This window comes from Lycorma delicatula, chromosome 8 (genome assembly GCF_047948215.1).
Source record: "Lycorma delicatula isolate Av1 chromosome 8, ASM4794821v1, whole genome shotgun sequence".
Classification (NCBI taxonomy): Eukaryota; Metazoa; Arthropoda; class Insecta; order Hemiptera; family Fulgoridae; genus Lycorma; species Lycorma delicatula.
This window is the reverse complement of record NC_134462.1, coordinates 43,968,965-43,989,975: the sequence shown is the minus strand read 5'-3', so window position 1 is coordinate 43,989,975 and position 21,011 is coordinate 43,968,965. Positions and strand designations below refer to the sequence as shown.

At 30.3% G+C, this 21,011-nt stretch overlaps 1 protein-coding gene across 3 annotated transcripts in view; it reads left to right on the top strand.

Moving 5' to 3' along the window:
- The first annotated feature begins 19,288 nt into the window (after positions 1-19,288).
- Positions 19,289-21,011, top strand: part of LOC142329054 (putative fatty acyl-CoA reductase CG5065) — a 256,610-nt gene continuing 254,887 nt past the window's right edge. For 2 of the 3 annotated variants that reach the window (XM_075373334.1, XM_075373333.1), the window contains exon 1: positions 19,298-19,476. The gene's annotated coding sequence lies outside the window, so the exon portion shown is untranslated. Of the gene's footprint in view, positions 19,477-21,011 lie in introns of all 3 variants that reach the window. The other variant, XM_075373335.1, reaches the window with a different exon arrangement.

Sequence of the window (21,011 nt, the reverse complement as noted above, 5' to 3'; positions counted from 1 at the left end):
AAAAGTAAAAAAAAAAGGACATGAAGTCTGATTCGAACCATTGTGCGTTCCCTTTAAGATCCAAATATTTCATAAATTAAAATTTTATTTGGCTATAACTCTGGAACCAATGAAAATAAGACCACTTAGATGATTGAAAATCTGTCAATGAGAGCTTATTACTGCAGTTACGAAAAAGTTAAAATCCAAATTTTCTTGGATTTTGGATTTTTTTGGGCACTTTTGGTCCAGCCGATTGCAATCAAAAGGGAAGGTGCACAACTAGATTTTATAACAGTCCTAAATCCAACAATTCAACATCCTACGGCTAATCGTTTTTGAGTTATGTGAGATACGTATACGTACGTACGTGCAGACGTCACGCTGAAATTAGTCAAAATGGATATTTCCATTAAAAGATGAAAACCGAAATTTTTTCGCGATTTTACGTCCTTTATTTCGTAGACGGAAGTAAAAATTGAAAACATTGGTTTGTTTCGATAATTTTAATAAAAATTTATATATATATATATATATTCATTAAAAGTAAATATTATTGTTAAAGTATTAAAAAAAAAAAAATAAAAAATAAATAGAATTGTTTAGAATAACTGCTAGTTAAAATTTTTCAGAATCAAGTAACAATCACTTAAAAAATTGACTACGAGTTATGTACCTGTTGTTTATAATTACTCATAAGACAAAACAGGTACCCACAAATCCTTGACAGTTATTTTATCGGCAATCTAATGAGATTTATTTAATTTTCAAACATCCATAACATAGCAATTGTTATATTATTTAAAAAAAATATATATATTTTACGAAGTTTAGAAAATAATTAGCTATTAGCAATTGTGATTTTATTCGGGAGATATTTATTCGTCCTGGAGATAATTATGCTATAAATGATTGTAAATTTGTTGTGAGAGGGTTTTTTTAATAAATTATTGTCTAGGACTGTGATGGTAGATAGATGGCAGTTCAATTTATCTTCTACGCTCTACTTTGCATTATTTTCAGACGTTTTCATTGTATTTAACCTTACTGTAGTAAATTATCTTCCAACAGAAAAAAAATAACACTTGATCGCTGTTGTAAGTAGATGTGGATAGTAGTAAAAACAATTACTATTAATGATACTACGACAACGGTATGAATTAACGTATTTCTAACTGCTCATATTTCTTAAAAATAAAAAAAAACTACACCCAAAATATTTAATGAAATCATAATACAATAATTTTTTTTTTTAATAAATACTTTTCGACACGCTAGAGGATTATAATCAAGAGCTGTAAAGTATGGTTCATAAGGTAGGAGTACCTTCACATTTTTTATACCAATACATTTTTGAGTAGAAAAAAAGAATTAGAACAATTTGAAAAAACTATTTAACCCACACATTTTTGAGGAGAGGAGTGATTAATTGGCTTTTCTCCCGCCAGCTCCTTTCTGGGCCATCTAATGTATACCCGGAGGTCTGTTTCTAAGAATTCTTATTAACAGTAGTATAGATTACTGAAAATTGTATTATTTTAGTTAAATTTAAAACTTACCTGTTTTTTAAGAATAAGTAGGGATGGTACCGGAATGCCGTTCCGGTACTGCTTTTTGAGAGAAATAAAACATTTTCCTTTCACATAAAATTTGTTTTAACTTAAAGTCTGGCCTATATTTATTTTAACAAAACGTATTCATTATTCTTCATATTTCTTAATGAAAGATATTATCACTTCCTTAATTGTAGGTGACGAAAGATAAATTATAAAAATCAAACCGCACGAAAATGGCCCTTACTTTTGGATATCCGTAGGTAAACGATGACAAAATAAATCGCTAAAAATATGATTCAGGAAAAAATTAAAACATTTGACATGAAAAAGATAAGTTCTTTCGTATCAATGTAAACAGCCTACGGCTGTGGACCATATTTTTGAGATTTGCTATAACACAAAATCAAACGTTTCTCTACTGGAAAATTTACAAGTGCACACCAAGTTAGAAGGTAGATAAACTACTTAGTCAAGTTAAGTTCAACACTTTTCAATTAATTTAACTCAAATTGGTCTTATAATTTTAAAATAAAATAAACTGATCTGTGTTAGAATTAAAATAATTTCAGGATAACCTGTCTTCGTTAGGTGGATGGATTTAATAAGGTTTGGTTCTCTAAGCAACCTATTAAAGAACCGGTGACTGGATTCACCTTCAAGAATTGAGGCTTCCCGACTTGAAATTAACAGTTGAATGAGGTGACTTCAAGGAAGAAGTCAAATACTAACCAGCAATATGAGTTGCATCATAAAGCCTCACAGTTAACAAGAGTTCCCTCCTAGCTTGTAATAAGGTCCTCTACTGCTAAAAGATTTCTTAACTGATAGGCATAACTCTTTAAATACTGTACAAAATTTCAGTTGTCGGATAATGTCTGAGTAACCATCGCTGATACGTAGAGTTTAGAGTCATACCATCCTTTCCGAGTCTGGTGTGAATTAATACACACAACTTATCATAACTGAAGTGTTCCATTTGTTTTGCTTTATTTGAAAAGTGATGATTTGAGCCTTTTTTTAGGGATGTATAGGGCCGTATAACAAAATTTAAAAATTAATCTTAATATATCTAAGTCCCAAGTAATAATTAAATTGTTTGATATGACTATCTACATGTCTAATATGATCGCGATTCATAATGATATTATGGATCTCGGTCAAACGTACTCTGATTTCGAAACCAATCTCCTTCTAAATATATGTAAGAAAGGTAGATAATGGATGCGCTAGAGGAATATGAGATTTAAAAAGCACATAAAAATAGTTAAATTTATGTAATGAATGATCATTTAAACTTTCAGTCCATTCGATTTACGATACGGCGAATAAGAGAGGATGGAAGTAAGCAATAGTAGGGCCACCTCATTGCATGAGTTCAGTTGTCCTACATTGACAACGGTTTGCGCATTTGTGCGTGGTATTATGTGTTGACGATTGTGTTATGACTTTGAATGTATACGTGTGTGTTTGTTTTTTCGTTTTTCATTTTATTTTGATGTAATGACGACCTTCATTGAGCGATCAACTAAAAATGGTGCAGAGTTCCAAAACGTGTTAAAGTAAGTAGATACCGTATAGAAAGCTCACATAGTCGGGAATAATTTATTAGATTGAAATTTAAAACGCTACATCTCCTATATTTTACCTTTATAGAGCTGTATAGAGCGCTGTATTTTACCTATCCAGAGTCTCCGAATATCTCTACCTCTTGCTCCGTACAGAATTTCCACGAAGCCCGAATCTTTTACCCATATCAACTGTACAGAGGGAAATGAAAAAGTAGGCTATCGTACATTATCTAAAATATTTTTTAAATTATTTATAAGTTGAAGCGTTCAAAATTTTAGGGCATCTGAGTTCAATTATCTCTGAATAAAACAAGCCCAAAGTAGTTAATCTTATTCTTAATCTTTAATGCCAGGTCATGGAAATGTATCCTTTGTTTTATAACGAAAAAACAACTGTAATATTCTAGATTTCAAAAACCTTTTTAAAAAGAACGAACTGAAGAAGGTTAAGTAAAAAAAATTCCTTATTCAGATTATTAGGAATTTAAATATAAGGTGTTATATATAATCTTAATATTTTCAATTCTACAAAAATTTTTTTTTCTTGTTTAACCTCCGGGTCCACAGTTAAGTTGATGAGATGAATGATTTGTAGGGTGTGTGAAAATGCCATAAAATTCTACAAAATCTGTCACAATTTAAAATCATATCTCTCAGAAGAAAATCTAAACAATGGTATAAAGTATAAAAGTTGTAATAAAATGTTACAAATGAAACTTGTAAAATAATATTCGTATTACAACCATATAAAAATCGGCAATGGGAAAGTAATTCACTCCTCACTTTCGCTAGTAAACCTGGTATGGGAGCTCATTATTCTTCAAATTGAAAGTATGGTTTTCAGTATAGATTTTTTTTTAACCTCCGGGACTACTGTTAGCTACTGCTTCAGGGGATGAGATGAATGACAAGTAGCGTGTGAAAATGCCATGCCTGACCGGGATTCGAACCCGAGACCTCCGGATGAAAGACCAAGACGCTACCACTCACACCACGGAGGCCGGCTCCGTGTAAGAATTACATCTTAAACCATTTCGTTTGTGGTATTTAATTTTTAATTATTTTTATTATGAAAACAAAAGAATGCAATTGATCATGGTATATTGTGTTTATTTCTATGTATATTCTAGAAAAAATAATCTGTATAGAGTTTGCCGATGTATAAAATAAATTCCTTAAGAAGAGATGTCAGTATAAGAGCAACTAGTTATGGTGGGGGGGGAAGTGCAACTTTCTATTAGTTTACATTTTGAATTATGTCTTACCTTTCTAGTTGTTAAGCAAGCCTACGTAAAAACAGATGTAGTTAGTCTTTTAAATGTATTAAAATGGATTAGAACCTTTCATTTTTTATGTTATATATTAGTTTAATTATTACGCAAATTAATGTCGGAGTGGTACTGAATAAAATTACTGTAGAAGTTTGATATTAAATGTTATTTATGATCCTTGAAGGTTAATAGAAAAAAATTATTTTTTCTCTCATAGTTTGTTATCATTAGCCGTAGGGATTTAATTAACGGTGCTTTCTCAACTATCATTAACTAGAGCTATTGACCTGTTAAAAAATTATAAAACATTTTATGTTTTTCTAGTTAATTACGAGTTAGAAAACGATATATGTAATTTTTTTACATCATGTGATGCGTTATATGAACATGATATAAGTACAAAAAAAAAATGCAATTATCATTAGTTTTATACTGTTATATAATATATCAGTAGAACATCTATAATCTATTTAAACATTTTAATTTAAAATATTTTTAACCTTTAAGTTTTTAGCAATTTACCAACTTCAATTAAAAATTATGCGAATTTAAAAAAATGTACATCTCATTAAAAAAAAAAAAAAAAATTCAAACAACTATAACAGTTTTTTTAAATCAAGAAAATCATGTTGTGATCGGTAGACCAATAAAACAACCGATTTAAAAATTTAATAATCTTTTTAAATTTACAAATGTAAAAAGAACTCTCACTAAAGATTATCAGTTTGTTTAACAGCATTTAACAGAAACTTCTAAATTCTGAACAATATAACTTAAAGATGGCCACCATTTCGATTCGTCGAAAATCGAGATTCTTCAAGTCGATGTTTTATTTTTCATTACACGATGTAACATATCTTCAGGTAATTTTGTGACGAATTTTTTTAAAATTTCGTGAGGAAATAGTCAAACGAGCGAGACTTTGATAAGATATTTTTTAAATCTTTAAATAGTTCTAACCACAAAAAAAAAGAAATAGCTCGCTGTGATATCTAGTGATCTAAAGGGCCAAGGGATATTGTCGTGTCTGGAAATAACGTGTAATAGAGACAATCTTTTAACTGTATTTTTTGATTACATAAGTGTGTGTAACACATTCTTCTGAAGCCATGTGTCTAACTGATTTTAGGTTTCTCAGTTTTTCCTCTTCTTTCAATAGACATGGAACAATTTGATCGAATATGATTGGCAGTATCATCGATGGAGAAAAATGTTCCAATAATATTCAGATGGTAAGAGAAAGTCCTGGCATTGAGAATTAAAACAAATTCAGGAATGGTTACTTATATTTATTAACTAAATAATGCCGTATACGAAAAGAAAAAGCGGAAATCAGACGATGATAGTTGAAAGGAGGTATTCAATGCCAATTTTGTTATTCAATGGTATTTCAATATTTTACTGTAATCTTTAACAAAATATATTATTAATTTTAGCCGTGCTTTAGATGCTATGAATTAAAATTTCCCTCATGTATATTCATTTAGATTTCGTTACGGTTCGTTCATTAAAGTGATAATCATAGTCCTATAAAATGCTATTAATTTAGAGCATAGAAGATAATGGAAAGAAACAAAAATTCAAGAGAAATTAAAAAGATCTGATGTGGTCATGACTTCCTTGTACATATATTAAATTACATATACACATATTTTTGAAATGAAAAGTACATTTCATTAATATTCTGATTTACTGTCATATATATTTTTTTATGTTATTATTGAATTATTCATGTAAAAACGTTTTTACAACCAGAGGTTAATAATTATTAATAAATCAATATATTTAAATTAAAAAAAGAAGGAGATGAAGTCTGATTCGAACCGATGTGCCTTTCCCTTTTAAGATCCAAATACTATATTAATTAAAATTACATTTGGCTATAACTCTGGGACCAATGAAAATAAGAACTACTTATGATAAATCGTTGAAAAGCTCTCAATGAGGGCTTATTAATGCAGTTGAGAATAAGTCCAAAATCAACATTTTTTTTTTGGATTTAGACACTTTTGGTCCAGTTGATTGCAATCAAAAGGGGAGGTGCACAACTAGATGTTACAACAGTCCTAAATCCAAACTTTTAACATCCTACGGCTAATTGTTTTTGAGTTATGCGAGATACATATGTATGTACGTACAGACGTCACGTCGAAACTAGTCAAAATCAATTCAGGGATGGTCAAAATGGATATTTCCGTTGAAACTTGGAAACCGACATTTTTCGCGATCACAGTACTTCCTTTACTTCGTACAAGGAAGTAAAAAAAACAAACAATTATTTACATACAGTATTTAAAATAGGGCAGTTTTTTGAAACAATATTTTCAACAATAATATTCAAACAATGTCGTATTGTAATGATTTATCCTTTTTATTATTTTGAACTTAATAATTGCGGGTTACTCGAAGTTTCGGTCAATCGAAATTATTCTACTCCAGTTATTTCGGGTAACTGAGAATTTACAGTATCTTCTTAAAACCATTTATTTGGTTTTTTATTTGTATAAGTAATTTATGATGTTTTTTTATTCATAAATGCTAAAGAATATTAAAATGAAATTACGAAATTATATTTTATAGTAGAGAGATAAAAATTATTATTATCATTTTTTTTATAATAGTGTAACGATAGTAGTAACCTATATTTTAGTTTCCACTGAATTTTATTAAAGGACTTTCCTTGTTGACCTTGTCCGAACTATTATCTTAACTCTATATTTTTGTTGCATGCTAAAATAAATAATTATTATGTACTTTCTTTATTTTATTATCTAATATAATAATAATAATTTATTTAATATTTTTCTTATTTTAATACTGACAACCAATCAAATTATTACATTTTTATCATTAAATTATGTAGCCTATTATACAAATTGTTTCCGTTTTGTTTTTTGAATTTAGTTAACAGTAGTATTTTCAAAATTAAAATTTTTTAAATTAAACAACTACATGTGTACAATTAATACAATATACATGTGTAATGTAAAGAATCCAGAAGAATAGAGAGGTGACCCAACGGCTTGATCTTGTGATTAACGCGTCTTCCCAGATCAGCTGATTTGGAAGTCGAGAGTTCCAAGTGTTCAGGTCCAAGTAAAGTCAGTTATTTTTACACGGATTTGAGTACTAGATCGTGGGTGGATACCGGTGTTCTTTAGTGGTTGGATTTCAGTTAACCACACATCCCAGGATTGGTCTAACTGAGACTCTACAAGACTACACTTCATTTACACTCATACATATCATCCTCATTCATTCTCTGAAGTATTATCTGTAAGATAATTAGCGGAGGCTAAAACAGGAAAAAGAAAGAAGAATAGAGAGGTACAGACAAAGTAAAAAAATTGGGTTATTTTGGATGTGTTAAGAGAAACGAAAGGAAATACCGGATTATATATGTTATAATTCAGAGTAAAATTAAAAAGGTAAAACAACTCCTTAAAGAACAAGGACTTCATAGTGAAATGATTTTAGGAAATAGTTTGGTGAATATCAACTGAACTGTTCCGTGTGTTTGACAAGGCCATAATTATTGCCAACCTTCGTTAGAGAGTATGATACCAAAAGAAGACATACTATAATAGGCGACAAAGTAATATACGTTATAAATGTAATTTTAATTATTTTAACTTCAAAAGAAAAAAATAAGACTCACAAACCAAGCGTTAAAATGAACAAAATATTTTTAAATTTTACTGTGTTGTCAATGAAGTTCAATTTGAACTCCTAGGAGTCACCCTAAACACATCAATACGGTGATTTAATTCATAATCTGGCGAGAACATCAGTACTGACAGTTGCGTTTACCTTCTTGATCCACTCATCTGTCTAAAATTTTTTCATCGTTATTTGTTTCCATGAACATATTTAATGAAATTACCTTACTCAAATTCATATCTCTTTAGCATATACTGACGGAATAACTGGAATTTATGTATTTGCGAGACGGAGGCGATTTTATAATACCTAGAAACAAATATTTTTGTCGGTTCAAGTTTACGAGAAAACCCATCTGCGATATATTTTTTTCTATTCGTGGATAACTTTCTCGAATTTTTTCTATTATTGAAAAATAATACTGAGATTAGGGTAACCTGGACGATTTTTAACCATTTGATTTTTTATTTCTATCAGTTGATTGTCCCAATCAATAATGTTCCGATGTAGAACATTTTCATTGAAAACCCCTATATTCTCTTTGCAGTGATTTACGGATTCAAATCTTGCTACCCGGTAGGGTACTGATTATTTACTCACAATGCCACTATTTCAAATGCTGAGACTGGAGTTGACCATGTGAATTGTTCATCCTTACATGTATGAATGTTATCCCACCCAGTACTTCAGCAGAATTTTTGTAATTATCAGCAATCGATAGATTTAATGCAGTTCTATATCCCGATTTATTCTATGTTAATCTTTAACTTCTACGAGGGTTATTATTTTTTTTTAAGGTCCGATCGGTCACGAAATTAAAACTACAGTGAAAACAAAAACTTTTTAATTTGTAACAAGTACTTACGTAGTTACGCTATTTCTCTACATAGTCTTCACTCCGATTTAGACATTTGTCGTAGCGTGGAATCAACTTCCTATACCCTCGTCATAGAACGGAGCCGCCTGTGTTTTCAGTCATGTTTCTACGCTGGTCTGCAGGTCGATGTCTGTGCCAAAATGTTGTCCATCTAGCCAGCGTTTCATGTGAGCAAAGAGGTGAAAATCGGATGGAGCCAAGTCCGGGCTGTATGGTATATATATATATATATATATATATATATATAGAGAGAGAGAGAGAGAGAAGAAAGTTGTTTCTTTTTTCAATTCCTGTTTACACAAATTCAACATAAATACTATTGAGGTATTTCATGTCTTAAATTTTTTTTTATTATTATTACGTATTTCACTGCTATAAATAAAATGATTTAATTAATTTTTATTTCACTTTTGTAAACGTCAATTCCAATTAATAGAATGATATAGCTTATTTGTTAGAACTACAGTTTACATTTAACAGTCAACTTTTCTTCTAATGATATACAATTATTGATAATGATTTCTTTACTTTTTTTTTGTAAATAAAATTAACATTTCTCAATAAATTTCTTTTATAATATAATACGACTGTGTAATGTGTATTAACTGTATACGTTTCTTAACTTAAAGCGGTTGAAGATGAAAAACTTCAATTTTTTTAGCACTTATTAATTCATAATAAATATATTTTTTATCTAAATTTCAGCCTTCCCTTTTTTATGGATTATCCAGAAGGGGGTAGGGATTGAAAAATTTTAAATGTAAAAATAAGACAAGTTGCACATATTTAAAAGACATTGTAGCTACCGAAAAATGTCTAAAAATGAGGTTTAAATGTAATTTTCACCCAGAAGTTGCCTAATATCTTTCTTATTATTTATATAACTTATTTTGATTAAAGTTAAACTAATGGATATTTGTTACATATCTGACATAGGTTAATATCTGATACATATATATACCGGGTACCCCAGACCACCCTTCTAAAATTGAAGGAAATGATTTTTCTGGAAAATACAAAAAATTGATCACCAAATCGGGGACGCTCTACCGTTTGGTCATTTCTCCAACTTCCGGTTTTGACCGGAAGTGAGCTAACTAGACTGTAAATTCATTTTTTTTTTATGGGACACATATATTCACTGCGAATTTGAATTTTAGGGATAAAGATACGTAAGTCTTCTCGGAAACATAAAGTGCCCTCTTTCGAAAATCTCTGACTTACTAAATTTCTTTGTAAAATCAGGTATTTCACCGGTGTACAGTGGTGTTAGGAATAGTTTTGACTCGATGTCTGATCATTCAGCCACATTTCTTACCATTAGCACGATTTTAGTAAATAAAGACAAAACGGCTATTTTACACAATCATAGGATTGATTGGGGCTTGTATCAGAGCTGCATCTAGGACGAGTTACCTCTATAAAATTATTATCGATATAGACAATGTGAAGCATAACTTTACCGCATTTCTATAATAGGCGGCCTGGTAGTCGACACCAGAGGATGAACGTGGAGAAGCAGGGAGGTGCGACCTACTCCAGGTAGGTTATGGATCTCATCTTTGGCAAGAACAAACCAAAACGGGGATTTTAAAGAAGACCCGACGATAAAAACAAAAAAAAAACAGTTCGAGCCTTATTTCACGTTCGGTAGTAGTCTCTTGATGTCATTTCCTTGCACTCTTTTACTTAATTATATCAGGCTGTTTGCGTTTCTTGCAAACAGCTATTGTTTGGGCAGTATTGAAAACAGTAATTTATCAATTCTTCAAATTTCGGCTTTTTAAAGTCATCACGCAATTTAAGATTAGTAACTTTTATTGTGATTTCAACTTCTAAAATGTAAACTAGAATCAATAATAAGTCAAAATTTAAAAAAAGAATTGAAAAAGCATTATTTTACCCTTTTTAAAGTCGATTTCATAATTTTTAATGTTATTTTATTAGGTTTTTTTTACTTGGGAACTATCCTAATATTACGTTGAACAACAACAAAAAAAATTTCCTGAGGTTTAAAAACATTAATACGTTTTTTATAATAACAAATCTGTAATTTTTACCTTGAAAATAAGCAAATTTTTAAATAGTTCTTGTACAAATTTATTCCTTTTCTTATTTCCTTTTCCTGAACTTAAATTGTTATTAGTACTCTTATTGTATTTTAATTGAAATTTTAAGAAGTAATTCATTGCATTAAAAGTTTAAGTGCTTAACAAAAATATTCTTAATTGTATAATTAACAAACAATATATTATTTTCATTAGGTGTTTGTAATTTTCTACCATATTCAACAATAATAGATTTATGTTAGTTTGTATGTTTATTTTTATAATACGTAATAATAATAATAATAATAATAATTCTATTATATATATTTAAAAAATGATATAATCTCAAGGATTATTATAAATTTTCATTACGTAATGAATATCTCATTACTTATATTATACAGCCAATATGAATATATATATATATATATATATATACTTATACTATTCGGTGCATTATATTTGGTACTGGTATAATATATTTGATACTGATTCAAAAAGTCAGAACGAGTTTTTAAGATACAGAAATAGGCTGTCAGATCATTGCTTGACGTCTATAAGTATATATCATATAGACCGATATTAAGTAAATTATATATGCTAACAATTTCCCCTTTACCAATGAAGACAACGGAATTGTTTACATATAACTCAACACAATACTACAGATTACGAGAAAGGGATTTATTTTGATTCCGTTGCCGTTCTTAATAAATTGACGAACCTTTTGAAAAATTTTCCTTCCTTCAATTAATTAAAATACAATAAAAAATTTTTTTATTGCGGTAACAGTATTATTCTGTTGATGAATTTTGATGTAATACTAATTAAAAATAAAACAAAAAATTCTCTTTATCTGGATCCAGATCAACGTGAACATAAATATGTGATAAAAATTATTTTCAACAGCGACTTCTGAATTACGAATTAGTATTTGAATTATTAGAATTTTTATTCGTTTTTACTTCCTTATACGAAGTAAAGGAATCATTGTGATCGCGAAAAATTTCAGTTTACAGATTTCAAAGGAAATATCCATTTTGACCATCCCTGAATTCATTTTAACTAGTTTCTGCGTGACGTCTGTACGTAGGTATGTATGTATGTATATACGTACGTACGTGTACGTATGTATCTCGCATAACTCAAAAACGATTAGACGTAGGATGTTGAAATTCTAGATGAAGGACTGTTGTAACATCTAGTTGTGCCCCTCCCCTTTTGATTGCAATCGACTGAACCAAAAGTGTCCAGAAAAAAACAAAATCCGAAAAAATTTCGATTTTGGATCTTTTTGTAACTGCCCTAATAAGCCCTCATTGAGAGCTTTCAACGATGTATCATGGTGGTACTTATTTCCATCGGTTCCAGGGTTATAGCCAAATGAAATTTTAATTAATGAGATATTTGGATCTTATAAGAGGAAGCACATCGGTTTGAATCAAACTTCATCTCCTTTTTTTTTAACTTTTTTTTTAATTTAAATAAATTGATTTGTTAATAATTATTAACCTCTGATTGTAAAATAAGGTTTTACAATATATAGTAATTCAATAATAATCATTATAAAAAAATGAACAAATATCGGAAGTTATTAATGAAATACAATTTTACATACTTTTCATATTAAAAAAATGTGTATATGTAAATTAATAGGTGTACAAGGAAGTCATATGGTGTCCACATCGGATATGGTGAAACATCTGATTAATTAATATTAATTGAAAATTATAATTTAGAACCGTATTAAAATTTTATATACTTTTTATTTAAAAAAAAAAATGTTTATATGCAATTTAATAGGCGTACAAGGAAGTCATGTGGTGTACACATCTGATTCTTTTAGCAAATCACATCCTTATGAAATTTAAATACCTGAACTTTATAATTCATTATAAGCCTCAATCGTCAAATATTGCAAGTGAAGACTTAGCGAAAACTGTTAAAATTTCAATCCTGTAAATTGTTTTAACTTAAATTATAATTAATTTAAATTTATTTTTTTGAAAATATATTTTTTTTAAATTAATTTAAATCCTATTAAACGACTGGTAAATATAGATTCGTTCAGAAAATTTTGTTAATACAAGTTTTTCCAGTCGTATTTTAATTCCGCGTAAGAGATGAGAGAGAAAAAACAGAATTGAGATAGCATGATGCAAAAATTGCATCATTAGCAATCAAAAAAAGCAAAAATTGAAATGTTGGCCTTTTTTTCAGTTTTGAGTGAAAAGTAAAGATAATGGTGAAAATAAAAGCATCACGAGAAGTAAACAATTTTTGGTGGTATGATATTGTGCGCAGAAACGGAATAAGCTATGAAGAAACGGATAGTGGACGTGGCTACTTATGTAGAAAGAGGGGATAAAAGCAATTCCAGCCGTTGTCTTATAGCTACTGGAGCTCATAGTTGGACATCATAACCAATTAAAAATTCCTCCTTGCTTTTCCAAAAATCAATGAGGCCGATATCGCACTATCATTTACATATTGCCAGATCAGTAATAATGTTTTCCTCGAATTATAATATTCTTTTAATACATTGCGTTTTCTACAGAAAATGACATCACATACTACGTATTAAAATGTAAAACTTAAAAATTTTCTACTAAAATTTTAATATCTATACAACTATGTGCCCGATTTTGAGAAATTAAAAAATACCAAAAAACAATTTAGTTTATCTTAAAAATTTCGCTTGTGAAAATCATACAACTTTTTGCTAGAGAACTGTTGATTTTAAGTGACACTATAAAATACAAGTTGTTGATTTAAATTTTATATTTATTAAAAAGAATCTACATTTACTTAAATTTATCACGAAAAATTATGTCTTCATTCACTGACAAAATTCGTGAAACATAAAAAGTTTTGTATTAAATCTTTTAGAATAGTTTACCTAATTACTTGAAGAATGTTATATCACAATAAAATTCAATCTATTTTCTTAATTTCATTTGCGGTAACCGTACAGCTATCTCATAGGTCTATAGAATGTGGTTTAGTAGACGATTCGTGAGGTATCATACGAAGGTTGATTCAGTAAAATAAGCCATGATCTAACTTCAAGCCTTATCGCTCATCCAGTAAAATAATTATCTAGATAAATTTACCCCGTTTAAAAAACTTCTTTAAAGTTTGATAAATACATAAAAAAAATTAATATCAGTTCAGCAGATCCTGAATTTTTAATTCTGATTATGTAGAAAGATTGACAGAAGATAATTAAAAATTAGGACCGTTTTTCAATTCGTGCTAAATTTCTCTAATAAATAGTTTTATTAAAGTAGTATAATGAAAAATAATTTGGTTTTGAAAATTATGAAATATTTGTGTAAAATCGTAAAGAAAATAATAATTTTTTGTTAAATCTAATAAATTTTTTGTCAAGTGTTTCATCTTCCTATTTGATCAAGAAATTAATGAGATAACAAAGTACGAAAGAAATAAGATACGATAAAGAGATAAAGATAAATAAATATCTAGATAAAGAGAAATAAGATAAAGAGGTAACGAAATTTCCGGAAGAACCTTTCACAAATCATAATGTAAATAATCGGGCGGACGGATGAATATGTTAACTAATTCCATAATTTACTTATAATTAAAGTGCCCAAAAAAAAGTCACAATAAATATTCATTTTACTCGTTACATATCTATGATTTTTTCTTAAAAAAAAAGAAAAGAAATATTTATAGTCAGCCGTTCTCCGTGGTGGAGTGGTAGCGTCTCGGCCTTTCATCCGGACGTTCCGAGTTCGAAACACGGTCACGCTTGGCATTTTTCATACACTACACAATTCCATTTCCATTTCCCACGCACAAGCTTCAAGCATGGCGAAATCATCAAGCCAAAATAACTCATATATATATATATATATAATAAAATATTTATAAAATATATTTATAAAATATAAATAAGCATATATATATATGCTTATTTATATTTTTAACGTTTATTTCTGTCTTCATTTACCCCGCTCCCCGGAGCCGGGACAAGCATCTAAGCATAACTCAGCTTCGGGGAATGCCTTTGCCTCAAATTACCTCGGCCGAACACAAAGTCCCACCCAGGTAGCCGGGATTCGGTTCAGTACATGCCACACCTCTAATGAGAGGACTCCAATAGACAGGAATTCAACAGGACTCCAAAGGGGTCCTCTAACCGGGACTCCGATCTTAATGCCCTACCTCTAGTGGGGAACCCCCAAGGGGATCCCCCACCGGGGCTACGGTTTTACATTCCCTCCCCCAGAGGCGCTGCGGAGGACTCCCCGCCAATCATTGATGGTGAACGCCGAAGCCTCCCTCCCTTCCTGGACTGGGCTCTCCCTCACAGACATCCATCAGCACCGAGCAGGCGCCGCATCTTCATGTTGCCTTGCATCCCCTACCCCCTGGTGTATGTCCATGCAAATGACAGGAAGGACACCGAGCCTCTCGCCGATAGTCCTTCCATAGATGACCGGCCTCGCCATATGTGAAACAGTGGCCACTATGATCTGGCCTGGTACACGAATTGGCTCTGTGGCCCGGCTTCCAGCAGCGAAAACAAATATCGTCAAATGAACGTCTCATAACACTACAAGCCACCGATCCGATACGGATACGTTCATCAGCCAATAATTTATCCGCAAGGATGGGCGGCACAGCCACAGTGGCCACCTGCGTCCCACCATAGGCCGGTCGCATGGACATAACTTCGATCGACACCGACTCCCCTGTGATTTTCCGAAACTTCGTAATGAACTCATCCTGAGTGGTGAGTACATCCACATCCTTAATAGGTACGTGGACCCTCCTATCACCCTCCTGTCAGAGCCTTAGTGGTGCCCTCGACCTTCCCAGAAATATCCTTGCTTATCCGTTCAGCGGCCCGCACCCGGATTTGGAGGTCCTCACTCTGTCCCTTACGCGCGGAGAGGACCCTGACTTCACCTGGCGACACAGCTCCTTTCACTGAGCGGAGGAGGTCAACGTTTGCAGAAGGATATTTTTAACGTTTTTTTATAAAAACAAAACTTTATATTGTATATATTAACATTTTAATGCAAATTGAAAAAATGAATCACGAAATACCCGAATACATGATTAGAATATCTGGTTCAGATCTTGATATAGAATTTATAAAAAATAATATTACCAATATATTGTTTCGGACGAGATGGTAATTCTCTTAGAATATTAATGAAGGAAATATCTGAATTAGAAAACCATTCCATTATTTTGATGTCATGCTTATCTAAGCGAATAAAAAGTGGAATTAAAAAAAATAATTAGTTATACTTTAGGTTATTTCCTACTGTAGGACTACACAGCTTAAACTTCTCCAATAATGAAATAAATGAGTTACAATAGTAAAATAATTTCAATAAAAATAAGTTTTATAGAAATTGTATAATTAACTTTAATTAGATGAGGTTATCGAGCGAAGTGAGCGTAGGTTATGTTTTATTGATATACTTACGATGCGTGAGTAAACGGAATCAGCATAATCTAACAAAACATAACTTACGCTCGTTACCTCGTCTAATTAATATTATCCTATAATTTTGTTAATTCAATAATTACTGCTTATATTCGAGTTGTTATTTTAATACCTGACTTATATAGAAAAAACGTTTAAACGTTTAATGATTTCATAAGAAGACTAATGCAAATTTATGAATCTGTGATCGGAGATATTAACGAATCACAACCGTTTGCAAAGAATAAATCCACAATGAATTATCTGAAAAATATGTGCTAACGGAATAACAGAGGAATAGGAAGGCATGCATAACTTTGGTAAATAAAATTGAGCGTAGAATTCTCGGTGAAATTTTTTAGTACGATGAATCAATAGAACACTGAATGCGGATAGCCAACCTGTAACATTTGCCTACACGGTATAATGAAAATAGTTTTTCAAAATGATGTCTTGTCAGAGTAGGAACAGTTTTAAAACTATTACGGAGTAATAATCTCCCTACCTATTTGGCTATTAGGGAGGAAATATGACGATAATACCTGTAGAAATAAGTTATATACTTTTTCTTTCCTGTCTAGCGTTATAGCAGAGCTATATAGCTTTAGAAAGGAAAGTATTGTAATCGGTCCAATTTGGGTTTATGCAGTTTTCACCGGATCTTTACGTTTTAACACCTAAGCAACCCAAAAAACCCAAAAACCGGATGAAATTTTCCGGTTATTTGTATGCACGTGTGTGTGTGTGTTTGATGTCGCACTCTAAATCATCTTATATCTCCAGAACTACTCGACCGATTTTGACCAAACTTGGTCAGATTACTTTTATGTATCGGGCATTAATGCCATTAAATTTTCAACTTAAAAGGTCTAGGATGTGAGGCTGCAGAGCAAGATCACCTCCAGTATCTCGAGTTTTCGCCTAATTAAGGTTATATTTTTCTTAAACACATTTGTTAACAATTAAAAATCAATAATATCTCCAAAAAAATTTTTGAAAAATCGCACCCCCACTCCAAAAAATGTTCTAAGTAAACTAATGTCTAACTGTATATACTGCGTCGTTACTACCCCTCTCACCACAAGGAGCGCTAGTGTAGTACTGACGTATAGCTGCTGTAGTCGTCTCTCTTTTACCTGTTTTGCCTCCAGAACCACCGAAAGGCCCTTACGGTGTAATATCACCGTATTTGTCCTTTGTCTCACAAAAATACACCGTTTTCACAGTGCTCTCTCTTTTTCCTGTTTAGCTCCGGGAATTACCGTTCAGGTATTACTTCAGAGGATGGATGAGGATGATATGTATGAATGTAAATGAAATATAATCTCAGGTCGACCATCCCTGAAGATGTGAGGTTAATTGAAAACCAACTACTAAAGAACACCAATATCTACGATCTAGTCTACTATCTTGTAACGTCACAGGTGAGCGGTAGAATTAAATAAAAGAATAATATTTAAAGTGTAAAAAGTATTTAAAGAGGCCGCTAGTAACGCTACACCCACCTTGATTAGGGTATACGGACGGAAAGGGTAGCTTTTTTGGGAAGGGGCGTCGTGGCAACCAGAAGCGGTGGTTGTTAGCTGCATACACAGGGTGAGCTAATCTAAAGCCACGTCGCTCAGGGTCGACCGAGGCAGCGTCTTCTAGGTGATTACCGGTTGCCCCTGAGTGGTTAAAAATGGTCCGAAAAAAAGTACCGCTACACCTGCCCAAATGAAATACGGTATGCGCACGCGTTTTAGTTAAAATCATTGAATTAAATAAACAAAAAATATTTAAATAAACAAAAAATATTTAAATAAAATGATAAATATTTTAAATTAAGTTGTGTGTGTAGGCCGTGCATCAGAAAAAGGCCGCGTGACGGGAAAGTCCTATAACTGTGTTGTCAGCTTTTTTTACTGTTTCAGCTTATTGTCTTGAACTTTTATTACTTTTTTTCTTAATGAATTATTAATTAAAATTTAAATTAAAAGCCATTTGTGTGTACGTGTATGTGTTGGCCTATATTTGTTGTATATTTCAGGAAAACTTTAATTTGAAATTTGGTATTGTTGTTTATGTAAGACAGGGATTAGTTTAAAAAACTGAGAGATGGCTGGATGGATGTTGTACTATATTGTACGTTAAGGTTTTTGTAATATATTGGTAATGGGAAATGAAAGACTTTCTCATATATGTATCTATTATTTTATAAAAAAACACAATCTAAAAAAAAATTTAAAAAAAAACATGAATTTCGCTTACAATTAAATTGAATTTATACTGATAGATTGTTGCTGCTGAGGGCAAGAAGAGAAAATTTATAACTTTCTTTATTACGTTATACCTTCTTCTAAATTACAAGTAAAAAAATCTAGGGTCAATTAATTTTTTTAATCATCGATTAAAGCTTTAATTTAATAATCAGGGAAATAATGTTTTCTTAATGTAGCTTGTCATTCCTATTATTGTTACAAATTGATTATAATGAGGGGAAGCTTGCTTTGTGAGGGGGAAGGATGCAAGGTGATGACATAGAGGGTATATGTTAATGTATGTTTAATACAAGAAAAAACAATGAGAGGAAGTTTGTTTATCAGTAAATTGAATTCTTAACTACATTATAGAATGTGTAATATGCTCGTATGTATGCCCATAATTAGTTTATTAACAAATATGTTAATATTGCTTATGTGTCTTCAATATTAAGGTAGGATTTTTATTTGTAGAGGACGTTCTGCAGATACTATATAACCTAATAAGAAGTAGTACTAAGCGAATGTGGACAGAGTCCAGTGAGCGTAACAACCATCTTTTATTGCAACCGACCTACTGTGTGAGTGAGTACGGATACAGTGAGGTTGTTTTGATAACGCGAACTAACAAACAAGTTGTCTTCAGTTGCCTTTCAGGCGGTGAGCGTTTCGGTTGAAATTGTGTGCGTTCGAAATTTATTCTTTTCTTGCTATTTAATTAATTAATCTTTTTATTATTATTTGTTTATTGTTTTAGTTTTTTTAAAGTGTTTAATTGTACTTGATTTTATCATAATTTCATCGCTAAGGGTAAGTTTTAAACAATAAAATTTAATTTCATATTTTAATATTTAAACCAAAAATGGAAAAAGATTATTTGTTAGATGGATTATAGGATTTCTTGAATACTTTCTACCGTATTCATTAATTGTGATCGTAATTGTTCTGTAAATTAAACAAAACTAATAATTGTGTGTGTAAATTATTTAAAATTTATTTAAATAAGTCGTATTCCTGAAATCTTTTCAAAAACCAAATAATAGATATACATTGTTTTTTTAAATTCTTCTAATTAAGGGTTTTTTGAGTTACTAAATTCGTTAGTTTGGTTTTTTTTTAAATAAATAAAATGACCTTCATATTGCATGAAATTTGTTTTTTATAGGTGTTTTAGCGATTGTACTATTAGTTAGAAGTCGGTACTTAATTTTTATTTTAAGATATTTAGGTTTTCAATTTAACTAGTATGTAGAAAATATTTTTTCTATTTATATGTGTTTATTTTTATTATTCATTAAAGTGAACAGCTTATATGATTTTTTAAAAAAACGTTTGTTTACTTTTTTTAGTTCTTGTGATGGCTCCGTTCTAAGGTTTTGCCATATAACTTAAAGTAAACGAGCTTTTTTATAGAAAATTATTATTTGAAGATATTCTTGTTTTCTAAACAATAATACCAAATAATGTTTGGATTGTTATAGCATTATAATTTTTAGTTCCATTTCTTTATAAACAGTTGTTTGAAAATTTTTATTCTGATTTACTACATTTTTTTTTTATTTACGTGAGAATTAAAAAAAAAATTCATATAACTTGTATAAAATAATAGATAATTCCGCATTCCAGACGACATTCCAAACAATCTTACCTCGTACTCTTTAGCAACATCTTTTGTCGTCATTTCTTTGTATTGTGTTTCTTAGTTTTATCAAGGCGCAGATTTCTCATTTTTGCATTTCTTTGGTACAGTTTTTTCATGCAATAATCGGCACTTATTGTAGATCTCATTTTAAATAAAAATTAAAATGAAACTATATACAAGAAAATTACGAAAAAAAATCTTTACTAATAAGCAAATATCTTTTTAGGTTTTTTAATTTTTGTCTTTTGAAGTTAGCACCAAATCAAAAGTTATTTGTGGGTAATTTTTTATAATATTCTACAGAAACCTTTAAGTTAAAATTTAAAGAAGAGTTGAAAAAAAATTGGTTTTTGAAGTTGGCTTTATTTTATTGGTGATTAAAAATTGTGACATACAGGACTTGTGATTTCTAGAATATAAAATTGGTTTTAAGAATTAAAAGATTTTAAAGAATTTAAATTATTAGTTCAAAAATCATAAAAAAATTTCCATTTCATATTCCCGTGCACAAGCTTCAAGCTTATATATGGTGAAGTAATCTTCAAAAAAAAATTGAATCTCCTTAATTAACAAATATACGAGTAAAATGCTCTGAATTTTTTTCTTGTATCCATTTAAACGAGATTTTTTATGCTTGTACAAAATGGAAAACTTATATATAAATATATATATATATATATATATATATATATATATATATATA